At 34.6% G+C, this 27,304-nt stretch overlaps 1 long non-coding RNA gene across 2 annotated transcripts in view; it reads left to right on the top strand.

Annotated features, from left to right (window-relative positions):
* Nucleotides 1-6,293: 6,293 nt before the first annotated feature.
* Nucleotides 6,294-27,304, top strand: part of LOC129464768 (uncharacterized) — a 635,103-nt gene continuing 614,092 nt past the window's right edge. The window contains exon 1 of one of the 2 annotated variants that reach the window (XR_010116208.1): nt 6,294-6,384. This is a non-coding gene — a long non-coding RNA (uncharacterized lncRNA). Of the gene's footprint in view, nt 6,385-23,979; nt 24,046-27,304 lie in introns of those variants that run through there. The other variant, XR_010116209.1, reaches the window with a different exon arrangement.

Raw genomic sequence — 27,304 nt, forward strand, 5'->3', positions numbered from 1 at the left:
CCCCTTTTGCCTATTCAAAGACCTGTTTGCAGCAATCCTCCTTTATTTTTCCTACGTTTGCTTTCTACTGGATTAGTTTCTCCCATCAGTCCTCCTTTTGATTTCACTTCCTCAAACAGCTACTGCTTCATTTCTTTGCTTTCCTTTGAAACAGAATTCCTCAAAAAGTATTTTCTATTCTCATAATCTCTAGTTCTTCTTCAATTTTTTAATTGCTTGATACCTTAGTATTTTTCTAATGACTTTGGTTTTTTTCGTTATGAAATATAACACAAGCAAAAAATTACCTAAAATAAAAGTTGATATTAATAGCTTAATAAATTATTAAAAACTCATATGAAAACCACCAAAATCAACAAATTGGATATTTCCAGCATCTCAAAAGCCCTTCACTGGCTTCTTCCAAATTACTACCTACCTCATCTCTTCCAATAGGTAATCATTCTCTTGATCTTTTATATTATTTCTTCATTATATAGCTCATATACCAGTTATGCATCTGATATGGTTTGCCTGTGTCTCCACTCAAGTCTCACCTTGAATTGTAGCTCCCATAACCCCCATGTGTTGTGGGAGGGACTCAGTGGGAGGTAACTGAATCATGGGGGTGGGTTTTTCGTATGCTGTTCTCGTGATAGTGAGTAAGTCTCATGAGTTCGTTATAAAAGGCAGTTCCCCTGCACATGCTCTCTTGCCTGCTGCCATGCAACGTGTGTTTGCTCCTCCTTCACCTTCCGCCATGATTGTGAGGCTTCCCCGGCCATGTGGAAATGTGAGTCCATTAAACCTCCTTTCTTTTATACATTACCCAGTCTCGGGTATTTCTTCATAGCAGTATGAAAAGGGACTAATACAGCATCTCTAAGCAGTTCAGTTTTATCTGTTTCTGAACTTCGTTTAAATGGAATTATGTAGTCTTTGTGTCTGTGCATTCTTTGTATCTGGTTTCTTTTACTCCGCATAATGTTTGAGTGATTACCTGTATGTTATGTGTACTAGTAGTTTGTTCATTTTCATTGCTGTGCATGGTATAGGTGTACTACAGTTTGTTTTTCCATTCTGTCATTGATGGGATTTGGTTTGCTTTTAATTTTATTGTGAAAAATGCTATTATGAATATTCTTGTGCCTGTCTCTAGATTTTTATGTATACACAGTTCAATGGCATATATGATGATAAGTAAAATTGCTGACTCATAGGGACACATATCTTCAGCTGTAATAATGTCACATTATTTTCCAAAGTGTATTAATTTACAGTCTCACCATCAATACCTGAGAATTCCAGTTGTTCCACATGCTTGAAAAATTCTTAGCATTTTTAACCTTTTTAATTTTTTGTCATTCCGATGGGCCTGTGGTAGTAATCCATTCATTTTAAGTTTACATTTATATTATGACCATAAGGATAAACACTTTCTTTTTTTGAGACGGAGTCTGGCTCTGTCACCCAGGCTGGAGTGCAGTGGCGCGATCTCGGCTCACTGCAAGCTCCGCCTCCCGGGTTCACGCCCTTTTCCTGCTTCAGCCTCCCGAGTTGCTGGGACTATAGGAGGCCGGCTAATTTTTTATTTTTAGTAGAGGCGGGGTTTCATCGTGTTAGCCAGGATGGTCTCAATCTCCTGACCTCGTGATCTGCCCGCCTCAGCCTCCCAAAGTTCTGGGATTACAGGCGTGAGCCACTGTGCCTGGCCGGATAAACACCTTTTCAAATGGCAACTGGCTATTAGGACGCCACTTTTGTGATGTATCTGTTCAAGTCTCTTGCTTGTTATTTTTTCGTTGTCACTATTTCTTATTGTTTTGTGGAAGTTCTTTATACGTTATTCTGGATATTAGTTCTATGTCAGCTATATGGATGAAAATATCTTTTTCCAACTCATGCTGTCTTTTAACTTTCTTAATGATCATTTTCATGAACGAAATATGGTTAAATTTATTAATACTTCCTTTACAAATAGAGCTTCTACATCTTATTAAAAACCTCCCAACTTAATGTTAGGAAGTTATTCTCCTATATTATTTTCTAAAACCATTATTTATTTTGCATTTTATATTTAGATCTTTATCCAAAAATTTATATTTGTTGATCATGTGAGGCATAGGTTAGTTTACATTTTTTTTCTCCATGTAGGCATCCAATAATCTTTCCCCAGATATCCACCTGGCTAACTCGCTCTCTTGTTTCAAGTCTCTGGTCTCATGTCATCTTATCAATAAGGCCTACCCTGACCACCCTAATCAAAATTGCAGCCTACATCCACCCTTCAAACACTGCCCCAGTCTCTGGCACTGTATTCTCTTATGATAAACTGTACAATTTGTTTATTGTCTGTTTCTTCGTTCACATGTAAGCTCCATGAAGGAAAAAATCTGTGTCTGTTTTGTTCACTGATTTATGTCAAGTACCTAGATGGTGCCTGGACCAGAAAAGGCGCTTAATTGATACTTGAACTATATGAGTGAATAAAGCAATGCACAAAAATAGGAGAAAATACTTTGTTCAAGTCAGTGCCTACACTTGTTCATGTAACTGTATGATTTATTGTATTGGTGGTATCCAATATGTGAAATTTTGAAATATGGTACATTTGAGCATGTGCACTATTTTATTTATTTATTTAAAGCCTTTAAAATAATTAAATATTTTAAATAAATGTTCAATAAAATATTTTGGAAACTCGGAAACTGCTCTGGGGACATCTAGGTTACTGTGAAATGTCCATTCATTCATCAAATATTCACAGAGCACCCACTAGGTGCCAGGAAATGTATGAAAAGTCTTGTGGAACAAGACTGAAGTTGTCCTTGCCTTCAAGCAACTTGCAATTTCCTAAGAACACAGTTTAAAATCACAAAACTAAGGTATTTAAATTTAATTCCAATCTTTGTGATTCAGGTTAAGCGGCTCCAGCAATGTAAGATTAGTGCTAGAGAAGGCCTAAAGAAATCATCAATGAAAGTTATTTTGAGCATGAGGTGAGGCCCTGGATCAGGTCAAGATCCACCCAGGACTTGACTTAGTGTCTAGGTCAGCCTGTGACCTACATGGCTTTAAGTGTTTCCTGAGGGTGGATTTTACAGGACTTAAAAGGTTTCCTGGGTAACCTTTAAGAGAAGGTAATAGAGGGAGCATTTGCACGGAAGCAAAGACTTATTTTGAGTTTTAATTCACTCAATTGTTATATTATTCATTCATTCATCAAATATATATTGCATCTGCATCTTTTCAGGGTGAGGTAGGCACTATTGTTACTCTGATAAATACTCAGAGATGTTTAAAAAAAACTTGCCCAATCTATAACATTTTTAGGTGGCAGACCTGGGCTTCATTCTTTGGCACTCTGGCGAGAGATCAAAATCTTGGCCCCTCCTTTATTCATTAACTCATTAACTGATTAATTAATTCCTTTGTCTAGCAGCTACTTAGTGAGTGCCTACTATGTTCCAGGAATTATGCTAAGAGCTGGGATAATGCGTGAACAGGGCAAAGGCTGTTCTGATCTTTTATGAGCTGATGGCCAAGCGATTACCCACATGCAATGTGGTCTGTAATTATGCTTGGACTTTCTTTATCACAGGTTTATTTTGAGCATCTAAATGACATACAGATTTGGGAGCATTTTTGTAAGCCACAAAGTTCTGTACAGTCAGCAGTTTATTATAATTATTATTTATTCAAAGGTTATATGATTCAATAATAATATTAAAAAATTATTCTCACAATTTGACATTCCTTCTATAATTTTTGTTTGCTCTCTTCCTTTCTCCTTTATGCGAGTAAAAACAAATATTTACAAGGTGACATAATTTAAATGAGCCCCAGTTATAGGAATTTGAATTTCTAAAATTTATTTAGGAAAGTAAATTAAACAATAGTTCTCTTAGTTTATTTAAAACATCATTTAATGTATAAAAGTATTGGATTTGCACATACATTTTCAAGGGTATACTGTATACGTTTGCACTAACTGGTTGCGGTGCTTATATTGAAGCCATTTTTAAAAAGTGAAACAACAGACCAAAAATACCACTGTATCCCAGAAGAGTCAGGCATCTCTGTCCTGAGTTTTGATTTCTTGATTGCTGCTACATTAAAAGTTTTTGAAAAAATTAGGAATATGTATTTTAGTAAATTGTGTATCAAATACATAAAATCTGGAAACAGATGGCAAGGCTTATTAGCTATATGACCTTGGGTGGGTCATTCACCTTCCCTGTTGTTGATTCTCCTTATCTGTAAAGTGGGAATGATCATAACAAACTATTTCTCAGTGTTGTTGTGAAGCTCAAATGAGTCAATATAAATCAACTGCTTATAACTATGTCTGCTGTCTGGTAAGCTGTTATTTCTATTTCTGCTAAAAAGAAACCTTAAATCTTTTTGAAAAAGAAAGAAAGGAGGGAAAGGAGGAAGGGAGGAAGGGAAGAAAGGAGGAAGGGAGGAAGGAAGGAAGGAAGGGGAGGGAGGAAGGGAGGGAGGAAGGAAGAAAAGAATCATTATTAGATTTAGAAAACCTGACTGTAGTCAATTCTTTTCTCAGAGTTTTGATTGTTAAATGTCATTTCTGTTGTCAGAAAAAGAGAGAGCGAGCGAGAGAAAGAATAGCTACATGTGATTATCCAAAGCTGAAAGCCAAGCACAAGTTAGATAGCAGCCATGAATGCAATGCCCAGTTTTGAAGAGGAGCTTAAAACATTAGTCAGTGTCTGGACACATTTGTTAAATTGTCCTCAGCATTTCCATGTAGATCCTATTATTTCTACAAATTCCTTCATAATATTGCACTTTTTGTCATGATGAACACAACCTCTCTTATCTCAGAAGTGGGGTTTTCCAGCTGTTGGACTGAGGAAGCTCTATTCTTACGAGTTTCATATGGAAGCAGTGATAAGAAAGACAACACTGTGGTATTTTAACTAGCTGCTCCGATGAAAAGCTTCCATTGTCAGATGGTGTAACACCAATTGTTAATTTTAATCAAAGGGAATCTAATAGCTTAATGAAATCATTGACATTAGATGTTCCTGGCCCTCCAGCAAATTGCTGACCATATTATGGAAGTTTATTTTTCTCATATTAAAGTAATTATACTGCAGAACCCAGTAAACTTATTTATCAATTTTTTTGTTTTGTATTAAAGAAGCCCTTAATTCCTATTTCATTATGCTGTATGTAGCTGCTTTGTAGGTGAGAGAAATACCATGTTTTTAACCTCTTAATTGATGTAAATCTTTGGCAAAATTCTATGGTCATACTGTTTCCTGCATTTTCCATCTGAGGGGACAAAATGTATTTTTGTTTCCTAGTATTTAGATATTTGTGAAGAGTCTTGATCAAACCACCTTTTACATGATAATTATATAAAATTATTGGTTATTGATTGATCACTCTATCAGCTCTCATCCTGTGTGGTATCTTACAAATCACTCCTAGGATAGTTTCCATAACCTCAAAATGTAAAGTGGTTACTAATGAGCCTTCTAGCAGTCAAACAATAGGAGATTTTGAAATTCTGCTGTAAAAATTAAAGACCATAAAATGTAATTATTAATTTTTAAACATAATTTAAAACATATTTATATTCATCTGCTTCTATATTCTATGTGTGTGTGTGTATATATATATATATATATATATATATCACAATTTTCAGTTATAGGAAATTGTGGGCAGCTGATCAACTATTATTAATCATAGCTATTTCTTGAACCAGATAATTTAGCCTCTGTTAATAGCATATACTGTATTGGTCTCTTAGTTAATCAATGATACATTTTGAGTGACAAATATATTAAAGGAAATGTGTTTGCTTTATTTGTGTTACTATTATCTTTCCAATAAAATTATGAGGTCTTTGTAACCGGGAAAATGGCATTTATTATTTTTATATTCCTCCTCTTAAGAACTACATGCTTATGAAACCCCTGATGATTATTTACTGATGTGTAGCAACTTACCTCAAAACTTAGTAGCTTAAAACAACTGTAATTGTTTATTATGTATGTAGTTCAGGAATTCAGGAATGCTTTCACTGGTGTTTCTAACTCAGGATTCTCACAAGGTTGCAGTCACAAGTAGTGGGGTGGGGGTTTCAGTCTAAAGGCTTGACTAGGACTAGAATTTGCTTCTAAGGTAGGTTAATTATATTACTGACAAGTTAATACTGGGTTAGTGGCCAGACTCAATTCTTCATGTAAGGTAGTCCGTAGGGATGTTTAAATCTTCATGGTGAAGGTAAAGGATCCCAAGAGACTGAAGTTGAAACTTTTATGTCTTTTATGACCTAGCCTTGGAAATCACATGCTGTCATTTCTGCGATCGGACATAACCAGTCCTGATTCCATGTTAGAGGAGACTACATAAGGACACAGGTACCAGAAGGTAAGGACCACTGGGGGTTCCCTGAAAGGATGGCTACCATACTCCTTGATAGAGCTGTCTCCACTACTCAGAAGTCAGCAATCTGTACTTGCTAACTTTTACCTGACATCCATTACCATAAAAATGATTCAGATAAAGATATCAGAAAAACTGATTATTTTAACATAGATGACTTAAGGTTTCATAACTCTCAACCACAGTTGTTGTCTGTAAGAGAAAATTCAAAATTATATTGGCTTAAACAAGGAGGGAAGTTGTTGATTTACATAATGCAAAAGATTAGAAATAAAGTGGACTTAATCTAGGTACTCAACAGTGCCATGAAATACCTACTACATGTTTTGTCTCCTTGTTACACCCTCATCCTAAAATGGATTCCTTTCATGGTAGTGAAATGGCTGCCAAATACCCCTGGTAGTTTTATTTGTATCCATGTTATTAGTTTAACAGTAGTTTTCTGACTGAACCATCCTTACAGCCATGGCAAAGGAAATATCCTGAACGCATAGGTCATTTGAGACCCACCCAGAAAGCAAGGGTGCTGCAAGATAGGGAAAGGATGAAAAAAAAAATACTGGGAGGAACTACAGTGTCTTCTACAGGGACAGATACTCATATTTGTTAAAATTGGTAGCCCTGATTAAGCTAACCAGATACATATGCTGTACCAAAATAAGAATATTTTATACTGCCCTTGTCTTCTTTCTGTAAAAACAAAGCAAATTCTTCAAAATTTCGATGTTTCTTCTAAATATCTCCTAAAGGGTACATTGTTCTTTTTAGTCACTTTATTAAAATTCAGATATAACTTTATACATTTGCAATGCTAATACCTCGCTTTCAAAGTAAGTCACCACTTAAATAAGTTTCAGTTATTTGAGATTTGCATATTTGGGCAGCAGTGATTCTGGTTACTTGCCAATAAACAAGAAAGTTTGAAAGTAGACTCAATATTTGGGCCATAATTGTAATTAATTAATTCACTTGTCGTTCTCTACCAATAGACTGTAAGCTTCTTAAAGTCCTGTACTATACCTTTTCTTTTTCTCTTCCCAGTATCTGTTGTGTGCCTGGAACACAGATGAAAGTCAGTAAATAATTAAAGAGTAGATGGGTGAAATTCGAGGCTACATTAATACTATTCTAGCCCCCAGTCCAGTGTGTGATGCTTCAGGTAGTCAATAAATGATGTCCATCTGCTTTAGAGAATTTCCTACACATCACATTAAAGACTAACAATTGCAATTTCAACCTGCATCATTTTTCATTTTCTAGGCCATATGTGAATGTCTGTCAACAGCTTGCAGATTTCTCTGATTGAAAATCCCATATGTTAGAATAAAATAGACCTGAGTTCAAATCTTTACTTTGCTCCTTAGTAGCTGTACGACTTTTTGACTAATTTGATAACCTCCATAACTCAGAGTTTTCTCTAGAACAGATAATGATTATAGTGTCTACCTCATAGAAGTGCCAAAAAGTTAAATGAGATAATGGACTGTGTTAGTTTGTTTTTGTATTTCTATAAAGAAATACCTGAGACCGAACAATTCATAAAGAAGAAAGGTTTATTTGGCTCATGGTTCCACAGGCTGTACAGGAAGCAAGATGCTGGACATCTGCTCAGCTTCTGGGGAGACTCAGGAAACTTTCAGTCATGGCAGAAAGCAAAGGGGAAACAGGTATGTTTTACTTGGCAGGAGCAGGAGGAAGACAGAAAGGGGAGAGGTGCTACATATTTTAAACAAAAGTAAAGATCTCATGAGAATTCTATTACTAGAACAGCACTAGAGGCATGGTTCTAAACCATCAGAAACTGCCTCTATGATCCAATCACCTCTCACTAGGTCCTACCTCCAGCATTGAGAATGACAGTTCAACAAGAGATTTGGGTAGGGACACGGATCCAAACCATAGTATGGACATAAATCTCCAAGAGCACAGTTCCTCACACATCGTATGCTAATTAAGCATCAGCTATTATTATTCATATGTGGAGATTTTGCCCCATCTCCCATAAAATACAAGGAGATTTCACATCAAAATTCAAAGTTTCGTGAAACTTGGAATTGCATTGGAAACCTTCTTGGCATCACCAGTATTTTACTCATGGGAAACTGGGTACTGCAGAGCAGAGGAGTGGAATGTAGTATAAAATATTAGTAAAGAGCAAGCACTTTGAATTCAAATAGGTCTGATTTGGTTACTGATGTTGCCACTTCTTACCTGTGTGACCTTGAGCAACTTAACTTACCTCTTGTGTTAGTTATCTATTGTCACATAATAAATTAACAAATTTAGTGGCTTAAAAAAACATACATTTATTATCTCGCAGTTTCTGTGGGTCAAGGAGTTGGGCATTTTTACTGGGTCCTCCGCCCTAGTGCCTCAGAAAGCTGCAACTCATGTTTAAATCAAGCCTGGGTTCTCATGAGAGGCTCAGCTGGGAAATGCTCCATTTCCAAACTCCCTCAGGTTGTTGGCAAAATTAATTTTCTCATGCCTGTAGTATTTATGGCAACTTGCATCTACAAAGCCACCAGTAGAGAAATTGAGTATGTTAGCAAGATGGAGCATTACGTAATAAATTGTAATCATGGGAATGATTCATCACCTTTGACATGTTCTGTTGGTTAAAAACAAGTCATAGGTTGCACTCACACTGAAGAGGAGGGGATTATACAAGATACAGGCACCAGGAAGCAGGGAAGGAACATAAGGGCCACCCTAAGGTCTAGCCACTGCTCCCTAAGCTTTCATTTCTTCTTTTGTATAATGAGTAAAAATAGTGCCAACCATGTACAGTAATCCATACAAAGTGCTTAGCATTCTGCTTGGCACTTGATGACAGCTTATATAGTGGTACAATCTATTAGTTGCTTATTAGGTAAGGGTAAAAATGAATCATTAGCCAGAGTGAGCTATCGAAAATCAGGACTACTTGCAGGTAATTCATCCTCATTGCTCCTACAAGCTCCTAAATTTAAGGTATCTCTGTCTCTGTTACGTGACACTTCTCAACATTGCTGTTATTTTTGATGCCACAAAGCCCTTTTCTTCACACTTCAGTGATACAGGCTTGACTTTTATTCCCTCAGAATCAGATTTTCTAGGCTAATAACTATATTGATAAATTAATTTTTGATAATAGGTAAAAGCCAGAGAAATACTTTTCCTTTGCCTTTTCTCCATCCCTTCCTCTCAAATGTAAAGCATACTTTAAACAGTGCCGTATATGAAACAAACACTTTTAGGGTAGAATTTGACAATTCACAAATTACTCTAGCATACTTTACTGAGCTTTTGAGAAGCTAAGTAGTCTTCTCTCTCTTCTGCAACTATACTACTGTAACACTCATTTGGAGATTCTCAAAAATTTATGCCAAATTAAATTTTAACTAATGTCTATTTCAGAGTTTGTCCCTATGCTAACTTTAACATTTAAATAAATTAGTATAATAAGAATTTTGAACCAAGGGGGAAAATATCAAGAAGTTCCATTCATCACAGTTGGGTAAAATATTATTTAGAGATAAGCATTTGGGCTAATTCAAATCATACTAAGTAGGTGGAATCATTACACTGACTCCCAAGTTTAGCCTGGTTTGTGGTATAAAGGAGGTTCACAGACTTATTCACAAACATGAATAATCTACATTGGAATTTATTTATTTAAAAGCCAAACTAAAAATATAATGAAGTACTAGACTACATCATTACACCATAATCAACCACAAACAATAATAAAACTGAACAAAACATATAAATTATTGGGTTTGAGGCTTTGCACAATAGGCAGCACAAGACAATGATCCCTGAAAAATAAAAATGTATAAAGGGAACTGCATGATTTCTGTGGTTATTTGCCTGAAACAAATCCCCAACAATAGTACGAGGAGGGAGAATCCAAGAAAAGAAGAACAGTTTCTGCTGAGCTAAAGAAGCTAAGATCTAAGTATAGGAACCTTCCCTGAAGCAGTTGAAGTGTGAAAGAAAAGACACTGGGGGCAAAGAGGCTCTTTATGATAAATACAAATCTGTGAAGGCAAGGGCTCCTCATGAGTTCCTGATTGAGGCTCATTTGCACATACACAGAATAAAACTACCCAGGTCTACCAGAGAGCAGCTGCTATGGATTTTATAGCAAAAAAGAGATATAAAAGTTTGAACAGTGCTAAGGAATATTAGAGTTCTGGCCTATGTAGAGTAGAAAAATCTCATTAACACTTTTGAATATAACTGAGATACCAAAGTAAGGCCCCTCAGGAGAGACTTCCCCTCAAAAATAAAGTCCACACCTTAGAGTTACTTCTACTCTGTAGCAGCCTTAACCAACCCCAAATCAAGTTCTGATGACAACTTTAGAATTGATAGTTTGGAGGTAGGATCTAATATTAGAAGGACTAAATAAATTTATTTAGTTTTCTACAGATCCATCTAAAAACACACAAAATCAAGCCTACACAGTTTACAGGGGGGGAAAAGCCTATACAATTTCAGCCTTTAATTGAAATGCTTATTAAAACAAAAACAAAACAAAAATAAATACCCTTCAGAGGAAAATAATAGAAACCAGAATCTCTACAGCATTACTGACAATGTCTAGTATGCAATAAGAATAGATAGACATGCAAAAAAAAAAAGAAAAATGCAGCTCAGCTTTAAGTAAAGAAAAACAAACAGACATTAGAAGTCAAATTCAAGATGTCCAGGCCAGGTGCAGTGGCTCATACCTGTAATCCCAGTGCTTTGGGAGACTGAGGTGGGCGGATCACGAGGTCAGGAGTTCAAGACCATCCTGACCAACATGGTGAAACCCTGTCTCTACTAAAAATACAGAAATTAACTGGGCACGGTGGCACCTGCCTGTAATCCCAGCTACTCGGTAGACTGAGGCAGGAGAATTGTTTGAACCAGGACCTGGGAGGCAGAGGTTGCAGTAGGGCCGAGATGGCGCCACTGCACTCCAGCCTGGGCTACAGAGCGAGACTCCAATGCAAAAAAAAAAAAAAAAAAAATCAAATTCAAGATGTCTTGATATTGGAGTTAGCAGACAAATACTGTAAAGCAGCTAATACATTTTCAAAGAATTAATGAAATATATTCAAATAAATAATAGAAAATATGCCTAAATGCAAAAATATATAGGCATTCTTAGCAGAAATGGAAACTACATGAAAAACAAAACCAAAATTCTAGAACAAAAAAATACATTAACTGAAGTGAAAAATTAACTGGATGGGTTGATAGCAAATTGGATATGGAAGAATACACAGTCAATAAATTTAGAGACAATTAAATAGAAGTTGTTTAATTTGGAAAAGAAAGGGGAAAATTTAAAGAAAGTTGAAAGATGTACAAGGATCTGATGGACAATATTAATTGGAGTCACAAGCATTACAGTTTTCTAAATATGATGAAAGACCTCACTGAGGCACATCAGATTTACTAAAATCCAAACATAAAGAAAAAATTTTGAAATCAGCTAGAGATCAAAGACACATAACACACAGGGAAACAATTATAAAAATAATTGTTAGCTTTTCATAAGAAACAACAGACTCTAGAAGACCATGAATGACATATTTAAAATGTTAAACACAAACAAAAACTGTAAAAAAAAAAAAAAGGACTCTTAATGTAGAATCGAATTGGCAAAAATACACTTTAAAAATAAGGATAAAATAAAGACATTTTCAGATTAAAAAAAACCTGAGACCATGTATCACCAGCAGACTAACACTACAAGAAATGCTAGAGAATATTCTTCAGGGAGAAGAAAATAATATCAAATGTAAAAATTACATCTAGAAGTAGGAAAGAGAACCAAAATGGGAAAATATAAAAGAAAATACTATTTTTCTTGTCATAAGTTAATGTAAAAATAATAATATTAAAGGCAGAGTTAAAATGTACATCAAGGTAAATAAATGACCACAATGGTACAAGGAAGCAAGGGTTACATTTGTGAAGTAGAAACTGTGAAGTTTAAAATGTAAAATGGGAAGTTTATTAGTTATTAATAGTAATTAGTGATGTAATGAAGGGTGTGAAGTATGTGGGAAGTGTGAGGTGTGAAGTGAGAAAATATTAACTCTAAATACATTTTGATATGTAAAGAATGGATACTATAAATACATTAACTAAAAATACAATAATTGTAGCTAATAAGCCAAAGGGGTCATGAAACATAACCAAATAATTCGAAAGAAGGCACACAGGAAGAAAATAGAAACAAAGATCAGGTGAGAGAAACAGAAAAATAATAGCATGAATATATAGACTTAAACCTAACCATATTTATGACTACACTAAATACAAATTATTTAAATATTCTAATTAAAAGCAAAGTTTATCAGAGGGGATAAAAAATAAGTCTCAGCCAGAGTTTATCTGTCAGAAATGTACTTTAAATACAAAGATGTACATAGATTAAAAATCAAAAGACAGAAAAAATATACTCTGGGAACACAAATCAAAAGACAGCTATGCTGGGTATATTAACATCAGACAATAAAGGCTGAAGGACTATAAATATTAATAGAGATAAAGAGGAACATTTTACATTAATAAAAGGGGCAGATGTACATCAGGAAGACATAATCCTAAAGATGTATACAGCAAATAATAGAACTTTAAAATTAATGGAGCAAAAATTGACAGAAGCAGATGGAAAAATAAGAAATACATAATAATAGTTGGAAATGTGAACAACACTCTCTCATTAGGATGAAACAAGTAGAAAAAGTTTTGGAAGAATATAGAAAATTTGAGCAACACTGTTCACCAAGTTAATTGACATTTACCAAACACTGTACACACAACTGCAGAATAAGCATTCTTTTCATATTGATATATAATGTTCATAAAAATGTACCACATAATGAGCCACAAACTGCTTCTCAATATATTTCAAACAGTTGAAATCTTATGATATTTGATGTTAGACAACAGTAAAATTAAATTCAATACCAATAAAAAGAATATATCAAAAAATCTTGAAATATCTGAAAATTAAATAGCAAACTTCTAAGTATCTCATGGAGACCAGAAGAAATCAGAAGATAAATCAGAACATATTTTAAACTGAATAATAATAAAAACAAATCAAAACTTGAGGGAATGCTCTAAGCAGAGCTTAGAGTGGAACTTTAAGTATTAAATGTGTAGTTGAATGAAGAAAGTTTTAAGTTAATGATCTAATTTTCTACTTTGAAAAGTTAGAAACAACAATAAATTCAACACAATAAGCAAATTAAAAAAATCAATGGATTGGAACAGGCGAACAATAGAGAAGATTAATAGCCAAGCATTAGTTCTTTGAAAAGTTTTCTAAAATTGAGAAATACCTGACTGGAATTATCAAGACAAAAAGGAATAAAATACAAGTCATCAATGTTATAAATGAAAAAGGAGATATTATTACACATCATACAGACATTAAAAGGAATATGGGAAATAAATAATATGAAGAATTTTATGCTGATAAATTCAATAACTTGGTTGAAATGGTCACATACCTTAAAAAATACATTTTACCTTAACTGACATAAGATGAACTAAAAAATCTGAGTAATTGTATATCTGAATGTATAATAAGATATATATTATATATATATAACAAGATATATAAAATTTGAATGTATAATAAGAAATATAAATCCAAGGAAAATTTAGGGTCCAGGTAAATTTACTGGTAAATAGTATAAACTGTTTATAGAATAAATAATACCAATTTTATGGAACAACAATAACAAAACTTTCAGAAAACAGAGATAAGTAGAATGCTTTTCAACAAATTTTATAAAGTGAGCATAAGCGTGATATCCCAATTTGACAATATATTACTGAAAAAGAAAAGTACATATTAATATCACTCATGAACATAGGCACAAATATTCTCAACAAAATATTATCAAATTGAAAATAGCAATCTATTAAAAAAGGATAACATATCATGACCAAGTGGAGGCAAGTTTGGTTTAAGCATTAAAAAGAATATCAATCAATGCAATCCCCATATTAACAGATAAAAAAAGAAAAAAATATAATTATATCAGATGTTTATGTTATATAAATACAGATATATAAATGTGTAATTATAACATGCAAAAATAATAGTTAGTAAAATTCAACACCTATTCAAGTTTAAATAGTCAACTAAGGATAGAAGAAAATTTTCTGAGTTAATAAGAAGCACTTCAAAATTCTAAAACTGTTATCATGCATAATGATACAACACACAAAAAATTTCTCTCTACAAATGAGAACAAGACAAGAATGTCTGTTCCATTAAATATAATGCTGGAAGTCCTTGCCAGTATAACAAGAAAAAGCTAAAGTGACATACATGTACCAGTTTGGAAGGAGAAATGTAAAATTGCCTTTATTTACAGACTATGTAAGCAAAAGAAAATATTAGGGAATCTTAAGCAATTTATAAAAAATTTTCTGGACTTGACAAATGAATTTAGCAAGGTTTAGGATACAAAATTTATAACAAAATCAATTAAATGTCTATTATATTTAAAAATAAAATAATGACATAACAGCAATAACAACAGCATGAAAATACCTAGAAATGAATGTAACAAAAGGCTTGAAAGATGACAACATTGAAACTGACAAAGAAATTAGAAAATGGAGGGGGACATCATATTAATGAATTGGAAGATTCTGTATTTTTAAGATGTCAGTTCTTCCCAAATTGAACTCTAGTTTGAATGCAATCCCCATCAAAATCCCAGAAAAAATTTTTTAAAATAGGCATTGTTAGGTTGATTCTACAATTTATTTCAAGAAGTCAAACGCTAATGCTTCTAGAAGAAAATATAGAAGAGAATGTTCATAACCTCGGGAAAGGCAAAGATTTCATGGATAGTAAATAAAAAGCACTGACTATAAAGCATGTTACATGAAGCTTAATCTAAAGTAAAACTTGTTTTTAAAAATACAGTATTAAGAATAAAAATTAAGCTACAGACTGGGAGAATAATTAAAATGCATAATTCTGACAAAAACTTCTATCCAGGATATGTGAAAGCCTTTTACAACTTATTAATAAGAAGCTAGCAAATTAATTAAAAATGAGTAAAAGGACTTGAATAAACTTTTTATATAAACTCTTTAAACACCTTTGTATACAAAGGTATCCAAATAGCCAGTAAGTCATGAGAAGTTGCCCAGTATTACCAGGCATCATAAATCACAAACTAAATCATTATAAGAGAACATTTCACTTACTAGTGTGGCTGAAATTCAAATGAACATGAATATCAAGTATTGGCAAGAATGCGAAGCACATGGAATTCTCATTCTTTGTTGATTAGATTGTAAGATATTGGGAAATAATTATTCAGTTTTTATAATACAAAGCAAACATTACCTTGTGACCTACCAATTTCACCCTTAGGTGTTTATTTTTGAAAGCATAGGCCCACAAAAAGACTTGTACACCAATGATCACAGTAATTTTATTCATAGTTGTCAAAACTCGAAGGTAATATTCATTAATAGGTAAATATATAAACAAGTTGTGGTATTTTAATACAATGAAATTTTGCCCAGACACATACAGGAACAGGTTACAGATGTAACAAATCTGAGAAATGACACACCACCACCTCTTTCCTGTTCCACTGGTCACAGAAATTGAACTTGGTATGTGTGAGCAAACTATAAACAAAAGTATAAAGGCTGTGAATACCAGGAAGTTGGGATCATTTTGGCGGTTGGCTGCCATAGACATTTTTAAGAGGCAGTTATCTGATGACTATCTGGTGGTGAATTGGACTATGGGATGTCTGGAGTGAGATAGGCAGGAAACTTAACTTGTATGTGGCAGAAATCAAACTATCATTTTATCCAAAGTAAATTGTAAAGCAACTCATCTGTAGCAATGAGACTGAAAATAATGTTGGATAAAACTCCTTCAAAAGGTCTCAGTTTTGGAATCAAGACTAGGAAATACATGGTCCTCTTGTGTCCAAAGGTATCCAATTGGTTTGGCTCATTGCTGTATGTCTGTTGATGTTGATAGATAATTTGCAAATTGTGTTGTCAACACAACATTTAATCTGCTCTGAGCAGCTCATAAACAACAGTTTGATTAATTCTTTCAGTCTGTGTCTTCTGGACAAGATTTACAGGGCTCTGCTTATTTGGATGAAAAATAGAGAAAGACAAGCTGTCAGTAGAAAAGGAGGGGAAAATGGGAAGATTTCCTTTTCTCTTTCTTTGGTTGAAGTTTAGAAGTGTTTTGAAATCATGATTCTTTAAATGTTTGGTTTTTGAAAGGAAGGATTTCAAAGTGAAACTCAGCAATTGGCATGAGACAAGACTCAGTGTCAAGGTGGCAAAAGTTAGGACAGACAGAGGCAGGTTGGCTGTGGAATATTGTAGGGAGGGAAGAGTAAGTCAAGCCTAAGGCAGGAGATGACTTTCTGAATTACCCAATTAATTCCAGAAACCTGTTGGATGATTATAACTCAGAGAGCTTGCCATCCATGCTCTCTATAGAATACTAAAGTATTGTGATGAATAGAATTTTGTTCAACAAGCACATTTTGGAAAAAATAGAATTAAAAAGAGGCTATCAATCAGTGACATGAATATAAAGGTAAATTTTGTGTTATTAGTAGTACTGAACAGTAATGAGAGACACAGAGAAAGAGATTGAGTCCGTTGTCTTTTTCTTGTATTATTACATGCCAGTTTTGTTCCTAAGTCCCCAAATCTGTTTAGTTGAGTGGTTTCTATTAATTTTGGCTTTGAAATAACTGTCCATTGAAGCATGGCTTTTAATCAGCACCTCTTTACCTGTGTTGATTTATCCTAGCCAAGATAAGTGAATAGAGTTCTAAAACACTGTTTATGAATACCCTTATATCACTTTGAAACATGAGGATCATCCAGGAGCTTAGGCATAAAAACCTGGAAATGAATGTCATTTGGAATAAGGTCCTTTCATAGCAATTATGACACAAGATGTACAGACAGTCTGTGGCTGATAGGGAAAAAAGATCCAAGAAAATAGCTATCTAATAATTTCAGGACTATCAGAAATGTAAATAACCCAACACCACAATTCCTCCTTGTATTTGTCCCCTTTTATGCCTGTCTCCTCTCAAAGGGATAAATATGATTTTTATGAGCTGTATTTTGGAATGCACACATTTGCAGTGATCATGCCAAGTGTTTCTTTTGTTGTTCACATCTGCATCTTTCGATATGATGAAGAGTCAACAAGAAAGTAGATTTGGTTTTGTTCCTTTGACAAATAAAGTTCACTTTGGGACACCATTGGAGACAAGGGAGAGAAAACAACATTGCATCCATACCAGAAAAACCAAAGCTGAATTTTCTATTAGTGGCGATTATAAGTTGTAACTTATATGTGATGGTCTTTGGAAATATTAACCCAGATTCAGAAATGAGTAATAATATTGACCTTGACATCTGTCCTCATTACCTTGTTCCCAGCTCACACAATTAGTTTAGCTGAGAATGTCATCAAAACCCTGCACTTTAGATCTATTTCTAGCAAGAAACTCCTTCAAATCATTGCCCCATGAAAATTACAATATTAAGGACACAAAGGTATACGTGTATCTAATTGCAGTAATTGTGTTGAGAAAGAATTCACATAAATCTCCTTTAGGGGCTTCATTCTGTTTGATGGACTTCATGTCCTCTCTTAAAACTGAAATGATTTCAAAGCATTGTTCCACAAAAGATTATCAGCAATTATTGTATATGAAAAGAGAAAGGGCAAGAGAGAACACTTTGAGAGGTTCACATTGTGAAATAAACTTCAGGCTTTTAGCTTGAGGATGGCAGAGGCTGACTAAACCCTTGTAATTCTGGAACTCCCTGTTTACTGTGCTCACTCCCACTCCCACCCCTCAGACCACAATTTGTTGGGAGCATTGTTGTTGTACAAGCAATATGCTGACAGAGTCTAAATGTAACGCTACCCTCCTGAAAAATGAGGGAACCACGTACTCATAGAAGAAAATACCTAGTAATTTTCAATTTCCTAAAAATAGTAATAATAGTCTATTGGGTTTATTTCATGATTATAAAAGGCTAATAATCTATGATAGCTGAAAGCAAGCGTGATTTATTAGGGTCTCTCACAGGCAGAAGATAAACCCATAATGTGCAGGCAAACATTTTTTTAAAGGATTGTGCTAAAAAGAAAATAGACAACAGCTTGCTTGCTCTGTAGCTCCAGAAAGTGATGATTTGAGGCTCTGAAATATCAGAGTTGATGAATGGGTGAAGCAAAATTATAACTGTTGTTCCATGGTGAGATAAACTTTCACCTCCGTGAAGAAAATATAGATTACTGAAACGGATTGCAAGCAATCAGCACTGTAGATTCTTCTTCCCTAACTGAGCAATGTTTGAATTTGCGCCTTTCAGACAAAGGCATTAATAACATTTAGCCACTAGGTATTTGTGGAAGAAATTGGAAATTGTTTTTAATTTGTTGGTTTGGTGAAGCGATAATATACTGAGCCATAAGGGAGGGGGTTAAAAAAAAAAAACTATTGGTATTTGGTTTCTATTTGCATATGTAAATATATTAATGCAAACAAAGCCATGTTGTTCTTATAAACTCTCTCACGCAAAGGAAGGGGTTAATAGACAGGGAGTTTTTTTTTTTTTTTAAATGCATGACCATGTTGTGAAATATGAATTTAACACATAACTCATTGGAGGTTCCAATGAGTTATGGGCCTCATTTACTGCATATTACAGACATTTTTTTCATACTCCTTTTCAGCAAGGCATTTGTTTTAAATTAGTTTCATCTTGGATTTTCTAGGGTCTTTCGTGGACTATTTCCTGCAACAAACTGTAATACTCTTGCTCTTTTAATTCTATAGTAAGATGCTATTAAATGCAGTTATTTAATTACCATGTAAGGCAGTGGCTCAGGAACATATTCTGTAATAGCCACAAGCAGAGTAAGAGTTTAAATTACAAATTTATACTCAGTTGATGAACTTAAAGAAGCTGCAAATTCTTTATGGATGCAGGTGAATGGGTAAAAGGTCAGTGTTAGTTGGGGATAGCAGTAGGGGCCATTTGGGATGAAAGCGTTCAGACCCACCTTCAGTTGAATCAGGCAAGGAGACTGTGATAGGTAACAACATCCTGAAGGGTTAAGAATATTAAAGGACCCCATTTCCCATAACTTAGCTCATAAATCATATTTTCAGGTACTTTACATGATTTATGAGAGGCCGGCTGTCTGCATGATTAGGAAGTTGCATTAAAATGGCAATTGGTGCTTCCAAAACAGAGCCTTATGATAAGAATCCAAATCTCAGCAGAGAAGTTGTCGGAAAACCTTGGTAAAAAAGGAAGCATCTACAGTTCACTCTCCATGTCTAACACTCAGAATGTAAAATTGAAATATTAAGTGGGAGAAACACTGACTGAAATGATGATGCTTGGGTTTTTGATGTTTCCTCGCTGTGATCTTAAGCCATTTATTTTATTTGGATCTCAGTTGCTTCTTTAGCAAAATAAAGGATCGAGGACACTCTTATCCCTGAATATGCATGCATTGCATATAGCTTCCTTTTTGGGGCATATATTTATGTCTTGTTTATTATCTATGTGCATATGATACGTTGTGTGATATGTATGTATGTATGCATATATATATTATGTTTAGGATGGTGTTTCCTTAAAAATAAAATATGTGAAAGGAGCTAGAGTGAATATATACATCTTTACATATACATACATATATAAGAATTCTATATTTGCATGCATTCATATGCATATATGTATAAAGTATATATTATAAAATAATGTATACATATGATACATGAGACAACTGGTCACTATTCAGCACTATCAGCTTAAGGGTCTCGTTACCTAGTTTTACCTATTATTCTGAAAATAATAAATGCCGACTCCTAAAAGTATAAAATTTATGAATGGGATTATAAAATACAATTGAGCACTCTATTCAATATTATAGTTAGATAAGGATAGTATGTTGTTATCCTTCAGAAATGAAAACTTATAGGAAATTGGTATTTGACACTGATAGTAGGTAAATGAAAGATCAAAATAGAAGCTTATAACGGATGTCTTGTCACTTTATGTTAGTGAGAATAAATTCCATTTCAAGGGTGAATTAAAATTCATAGCTTCGTTATTAGACCTTTATTTGAATGCAACTCATCCATATTTGTATTTTATAATGGAGGACTGGTACATCTTTTGAAGCTTTCTTAACAGGATCAAATTCAGTATATATTGATCTCTTTGCAAAAGACATTTTATCCCATTAGGTTATCTGGAAGTTGTATTTTCAAACACACCAGCCATGAGTAAGGCTCAACAGGTCACTGAGAAGCCAATAAGTAGAATGTGTTTGAGTTCAGAATTATTTGACATATTGAATCAGTTTAGACCTATGAAACGTAAACTTTTCATTATTAACAGAAATTTAGATAAAGGTTTTTTCCCTGGTAAACTATCCCTAGTCATTGTACTCAAAAACACCGCTGACCTCTGGTGTTTGCGCTCATTACTTAGAGCCATTACCTCTATCTCAAGCTCTTAATCAGCCACATAAGAAATCAACAGTCCTTCAGATTTGGTCATTTGGGCTGCTGGCCCCTTTTTCAGTGAGACAAATTCTACCGTTCCAGTTAGTTTCCCATGGCTTCCTTCCCCACTGCTCCTGGATCCAGTCACTTTCAGTTAAAAATCTTCAGTGTGCTTTGGACCAAGGATCCTGTTGGTCATGATGCTAATCATATCTGTGTCTATGACTCAAACATGCGTCACTTTCTTCCCTTGAAGCCTGGGCAGCACATATGGGAGCCAAATTTGAGTTTTCTACATGAAACCAGCTGCTTTTTTTTTTTTTTTTGAGACAGAGTCTTGCTCTGTCGCCCAGGCTGGATGAGTGCAGCGGCGCGATCTGGGCTCACTGCAAGCTCCGCCTCCCGGGTTCATGCCATTCTCCTTCCTCAGTCTCCCCAGTAGCTGGGACTACAGGCGCCCGCCACCACGCCCGGCTAATTTTTTGTATTTTTAGTAGAGACGGGGTTTCACCGTGTTAGCCAGGATGGTCTCGATCTCCTAATCTCGTGATCCGCCCTCCTCAGCCTCCCGAAGTGCTGGGATTACAGGTGTGAGCCGCCTCACCTGACCCCAGCAGCTTTTAACGTTAAAATTTTGGAAATATTTTTCAAAAAGTTCATTTGATTATTTTCTCTCTCTCTCTCAGTAAAATTGAGACTCTGCTAGGTCAACAGTTATGTTGTTCACTACGGTATTTCCAGAGGCTTGAACAGAGACCAGCACGTAATAACCATTCAAAAAATATTTCTGAATAAATGAAAGTGAGGATGCACAAGAGTTCTTTGATTTACTTTCAGTGATTTGCAAATAAAGCTGTATAGAAATAATATGTAAAAATGTTTTTAAAATAACAATTCTGGATGCTGTCCCTGAAGATGATAAATCAGGTTTAGATAGGGCCCAAGAAAGTAGGTGTACACATACATACATACAAGCATGCATACACGTGAATGTATATAATAGATTTTGTAATATTTAATATTAATATTAAATAATATTACATATGTAATATTTAATATTATTTAATATTAATATTAATATTAAATAATATTACATATGTAATATTTAATATTATTTAATATTAATATTAATATTAAATAATATTACGTATGTAATATTTAATATTATTAGCATTTGAAATAGACTAGTATTTCTGTAGAATAGCTCTTAGAAAGTGAATTGCTGATTAAAAGGTAACGAATTTTATATATTTTTAAAATCAGATATTGTCAAATTTCCCTCCAAAAGAATTCTATACTAATGAGAATTTTTATTCTCAATACTCTAACCTACATTGAATATTAACAATTAATTTTTGTGTCATGTTCTAATTATTCTAAGATTCAGCTTTTTCTGTTTTTTATTCATGTATGTTTCCTGTTCTATAAATTTTTTATCCAAATATTTTGCTCACTTTTCTATCAAATTATTTGGGTTTATTTATTTAAAGATAGATTCTTTAAAATTATTTCAACTTTATTTATTTAATAATGTTGTCCACTGTATTTGAAGTATATTAGGTTTAACACAGCACATTCACATATGTACATGAGTTTATTTCTCTAGACTATTTATAATTTTCCCTCAATCTATTGAGGTATGGTATGGGCCCACACCAATACCATATTATTTTAATTTCTGTAACTGTATAATATATTTTGTTATCTGGTAAAACAAGTCGCCCTCATTGTTCTGCCTTTATAAAATTATCCTGGCAAGTCTTGAATATTTTCTTTTATAGAAATAGTTAAGATTACCTTATTAAGTTCTATGAAAAAATCTTGTTGGGATTTTGATAGGTATTTAACCAGAATTCCAGATTAATGTTGGTGAAATGAATATCATTTTTGTTGTTGTTGTTGTTTTTGTTTTGTTTCTGTGTTTGTTTTTTGAGATAAGGTCTAGCTCTGTCGCCCAAGCTGGAGTGCAGTGGCGTGATCATGGTTCACTACAACCTCGGCCACCTGGGCTTAAGCGACTCTCCCACCTCAGACTCCTGAGTGGCTGAAACTACAGGTATGCACCACCATGCCCAGCTAATTTTTTTTTTTTCAAGAAATGAGTATCTTCACAATATGTCTTCTTTTTGAGGAACATGGCATATCTTTGCCTTTATTCAGATATTTTATGTCTCATCTAGTACTTGAAGATATAGCGACAATTAGATCCAATTTGACTTTTGATTTATTGGAAAGAAAAGTATCCATATCTTCGTCTTGCTATTTGTAAATTGCTTGCAAAAAGCAACTTGGAACACTTATATCCTATCATACAATCAAAAAACACGAACACATTAAAAAATAAATCAGTGGTTTCTTTAAAATGCAGTTTTTAAAGATCCCAAATAATAAGAACCAAAAAGTTTTTTGTCTTATGTTTTGATGGTACGAGCTACAGTTAAAATTTAATCTACATTTTAATACTCATTAGTTCTACAAACAAAAAACAATATATGCCATTTTTGAATTTATTTGTTAACAATTCATGCTTTTATTACATAATTAATTTAAAGTCAATGAAACAGTATGCATCACTTGTTAAATGGGAAAAGTAAAAATTTGTCTTTATTTTGTATGAATAATATTAATGGTTCTATTAGCATCTTTATAATATGATATTTAATAATGTATGAATCCAAAACCACTTTTTTCTTAAATCACTTATTATACCCACAGAAAATGATAAAATGATACAAAATAATAAGTGGGGGCTCTCAAGGTTCTATGTGACAGGAATGGCTGTTTTTAAAGACAAGCAAGATTGCGGTATATTTCAGGATATGTGATATGGTTTGGCTGTGTCCCCATCCAAATCTCATTTTGAATTCCCACGTGCTGTGGGAGGGATCTGGTGGGAGGTAATTGAATCATGGGGCAGGTCTTTCCCATGCTGTTCTTGTGATAGTGAATAAGTCTCACGAGATCTGATGGTTTTAAAAATGGGAGTTTCCCTGCCCAAGCTCTCTTCTCTTGTCTGCTTCCATGTGAGACAGGCTTTTAACCTTCTGCCATGATTTTGAAGCCTCCCCAGCCACGTGGAACTGTAAGTCCATTAAACCTCTTTCTTTTGTAAGTTACCCACTCTTGGGTATGCCTTTATCAGCAGTGTGAAAACGGACTAATACAATATGTTTCTATGAATGTGGTTCCTATTCCCTAATTTGGAGTAAGTGCCCAGTGTGCTTTGTTTTTGCCCTGGCTTGTCTTTTGCTTTTCATCCAAGATCTCCAATCATAACCAGACTGCTGAGACAGTGGATAGGGGCTGGAGAGAAGTTGAGGAACATAGCAGTCAAATACTTGCTCTTCATTTTACGATCATTGCTATTTTTCTTTCAGAGCTTAAAACTATCAGGCTAAACATAATAATAATAACTTGGGCAACTTTGCATTCCTATCTAGGACTTAATTTGAGGAACATTAATATTTTATCAGGAAATCAGCATTTTTCTCTTAAATGTGTACTTTAAAAGGTTTGTTGTACCCTAAGTTGTGATTTGTGATATCTCGAGGCTCAGATATTTTCTATTGGAATGCTCTTCCCACTCATTCACAAAAGTCAACTGGCCGATGGAATTCAATATACAGAGCTTGCTTTTAGAGGTATTCGGGTCACTGTTGCAGTTTAGAGATTCAAAAACTATTCCCCGTATACAATGGTATGAAAAACCAGTTGTTTCCATGAAACCTTCCTTATTTTATTTTTTGAGACAGAGTCTTGTTCTGTCACCAAGGCTAGAGTGCAGTGGTGTGATCATAGCTCACTGCAGCCTTGATTTCTGGGGCTTAGGCAATTCTGCCACCTCAGCCTCTCGAGTAGCTGGGACCACAGACACACACTGCCATGCCTGGCTAATTTTTAAATTTTTTTTGTAGAGACAAGGTCTTGCTATGTTGCCCAGGCTGGTCTCAAACTCCTGGGCTCAAGCAATCCTCCCGCCTTGGCTTCCCAAAGTTACGGGATTACAGGTATGAGCCACCACACCTGGCCCTGAAACCTTCCTTTATTATTCTGTTAGGTCACAAGGAAGTCTTGATTTGAATTCTTTAAGTTTCACACAGAAATTTTAGTATGTAGCTTTAACATTTTTATCTAATATCCCACAAGCATTCGAGTTCTTTTTCAAAGAAAAATCAGAGAACAGTTATAGGAGGGTGGGCACCCCCCACCTCATGCCACCAATCCCACATTAAAACAGCCAGTAGGCTCTGTGTTAAAGCCCAGGAGGAAGAATGTGGTAAATCAGAAAAGGCAGAAACCTGCAAGACTTCCTGGTTTTTGGTTCTAAAAGACTAAGTGCATTAAAACAAACAGAGTGCTGGCTCCAATCTAGAAAATGACTTCCTGCTGCTGCAAGATACATGAGTCCCATGGCAGTATTGTCTTGAGAATGTGGCACACCCAGTAGCTGGAATCTTAGTCCTAGAGCTCCCAGCCTTTCAAGATTCTTGAGTAGCAGGCTAGCATCATAGAGACAAACTTGAAAAGAATGCATTAGCAGGGCTGATAAGCATTTCATTCATAACCACTGTGGTCCAATGATGAAGAATGCAATGACCTTCCCACCACTAGCCGCTTCAGCTGACCCTAGAATCTCAGTGTAACACTGAGGAAGCACCAAGATAAACTAACATGTTCCCACCAGTAGAACATGTTAGTTCTACTGGTTGGAGCAGGGTTGGCCTCTCCCCTGCTCTCTCTCTCTTTTTTTTTAATCCCTTCTCTCTATCTCTTTCATAAGTTCTTTCTGCTTTTTCATCCCCATTGCAGAATTGTGCCTACATCTTTTCATTGTTAGTGACGCAGCTGACCAAAGGAATCTCAGCTTCAAATTTTTAGGAGATAAATTTGATGGGACAGGAGATGGTTCTCAGAGTCTAGCACTTACGAGGTCTCATGTTTTTCTTCTCATTATAATCCTGAGTTCATACAAACAAAATACCAGTGATCTAGCTCTTTATCCTTTTTGACACGGCCGGAAGTGCCTGATTTAGCTGTCCATATTTACCTAAGGCTTTTAAATAAGTATCCGTATTGCATACAAGTAAAATCTTTGCGGCAGAAGATACACCTATGAAAATCACATAAAATCGCACATGCAGAAAGCATATAAAGTAATCAATGATAACATACTATGCACAAGGAACACAGTCCTTTTTAAAATTTCTCTTCCTTTTCCCAATTTTCTTCTATTTAGTACTTTATGCCATGCCTTAACTTTATTTTTTCTTCTTTCTTCTTCAAAACTAATTCCCAAACATATTTCCTCTTAGTTCCTTTCTTTAAAAGCTATTATATTTTCCTTGCAATCTCACTTTGCAAAACTTCTGTAATGCATTATTCCAACAGGGTTATGTAATGATGGTTGATGTAAATTTCTGACCACTTTGCTCCTTCGTCTTCGCAGAACTCTTTAGGATGCACAGGAGGCTAAGGTAGCCTTATTTGCTAAATCACTGCTTCGTTAATCTCATTCCTTTACCCCAAATTTCAGCCCCTTAACAATTTTAAATGGATCCTCAGTTTTTCTCTTCCAACTGATTTGCATTTTTCTTGGTTGTGTGCTGTTGAACAGCTGCTGTTTTCTCCCCAGAAGGGGGTGGGGGATGGTTTCCATGGAGATGGTGATGACTCTGCTAGATGTGGACACCTCCAATATTCCCACTGCATTTGTAATTTCTAGCATCCTTTCCATGTGGAGTGTCTAAGTAGTTTCATTTCCTTGTGGCAATAAACCCCTTGGAATTAGGACTCCAGAACTCTTTACTTGGCCCTGGTTTGTGACTACAAATTTATTTAATTGACATCTAGATGTATTTATTTATCATTAAGTCCTTAAGTGGCTATGTGCTACAGAAGGCAATTAAAACAGGTACAATGCCTTTCATAAACAGGACACCTTGTAGTAGTGCTAAAGTCATAGTAGACATAGAACAAATGCTTATTGATTGATTTGTGGCACTATAAAGGAAATGTTTAAGTCTATTATGTTACTGCAGAAGGAAAAAAGAGAGACTAAATTGAATCAGTTCAAAAGCAATATTACCAAATTCATTAGTTACATTCTATTTTAGTCATCTTTAGTGTTACAAAATGCCAATTTTAGAGATAACTTGCCTAACCTCATCATGAAAAGTAATTTAATAACTTAGGCGATATAGCTGGCATTGTAGGGTAAGGTTGAGTCATGGGAGGGCAGATTGTTGAAGCACTGTTTAAAGAAGAAAAAAATTCTAGAAAGTAAAAAAAAAAAATTAAGGCCTATAATACAATCATTCATTTATTCTTTCCTTTATTGATCC

Source organism: Symphalangus syndactylus, chromosome 16 (assembly GCF_028878055.3).
Source record: "Symphalangus syndactylus isolate Jambi chromosome 16, NHGRI_mSymSyn1-v2.1_pri, whole genome shotgun sequence".
Lineage (NCBI taxonomy): Eukaryota > Metazoa > Chordata > Mammalia > Primates > Hylobatidae > Symphalangus > Symphalangus syndactylus.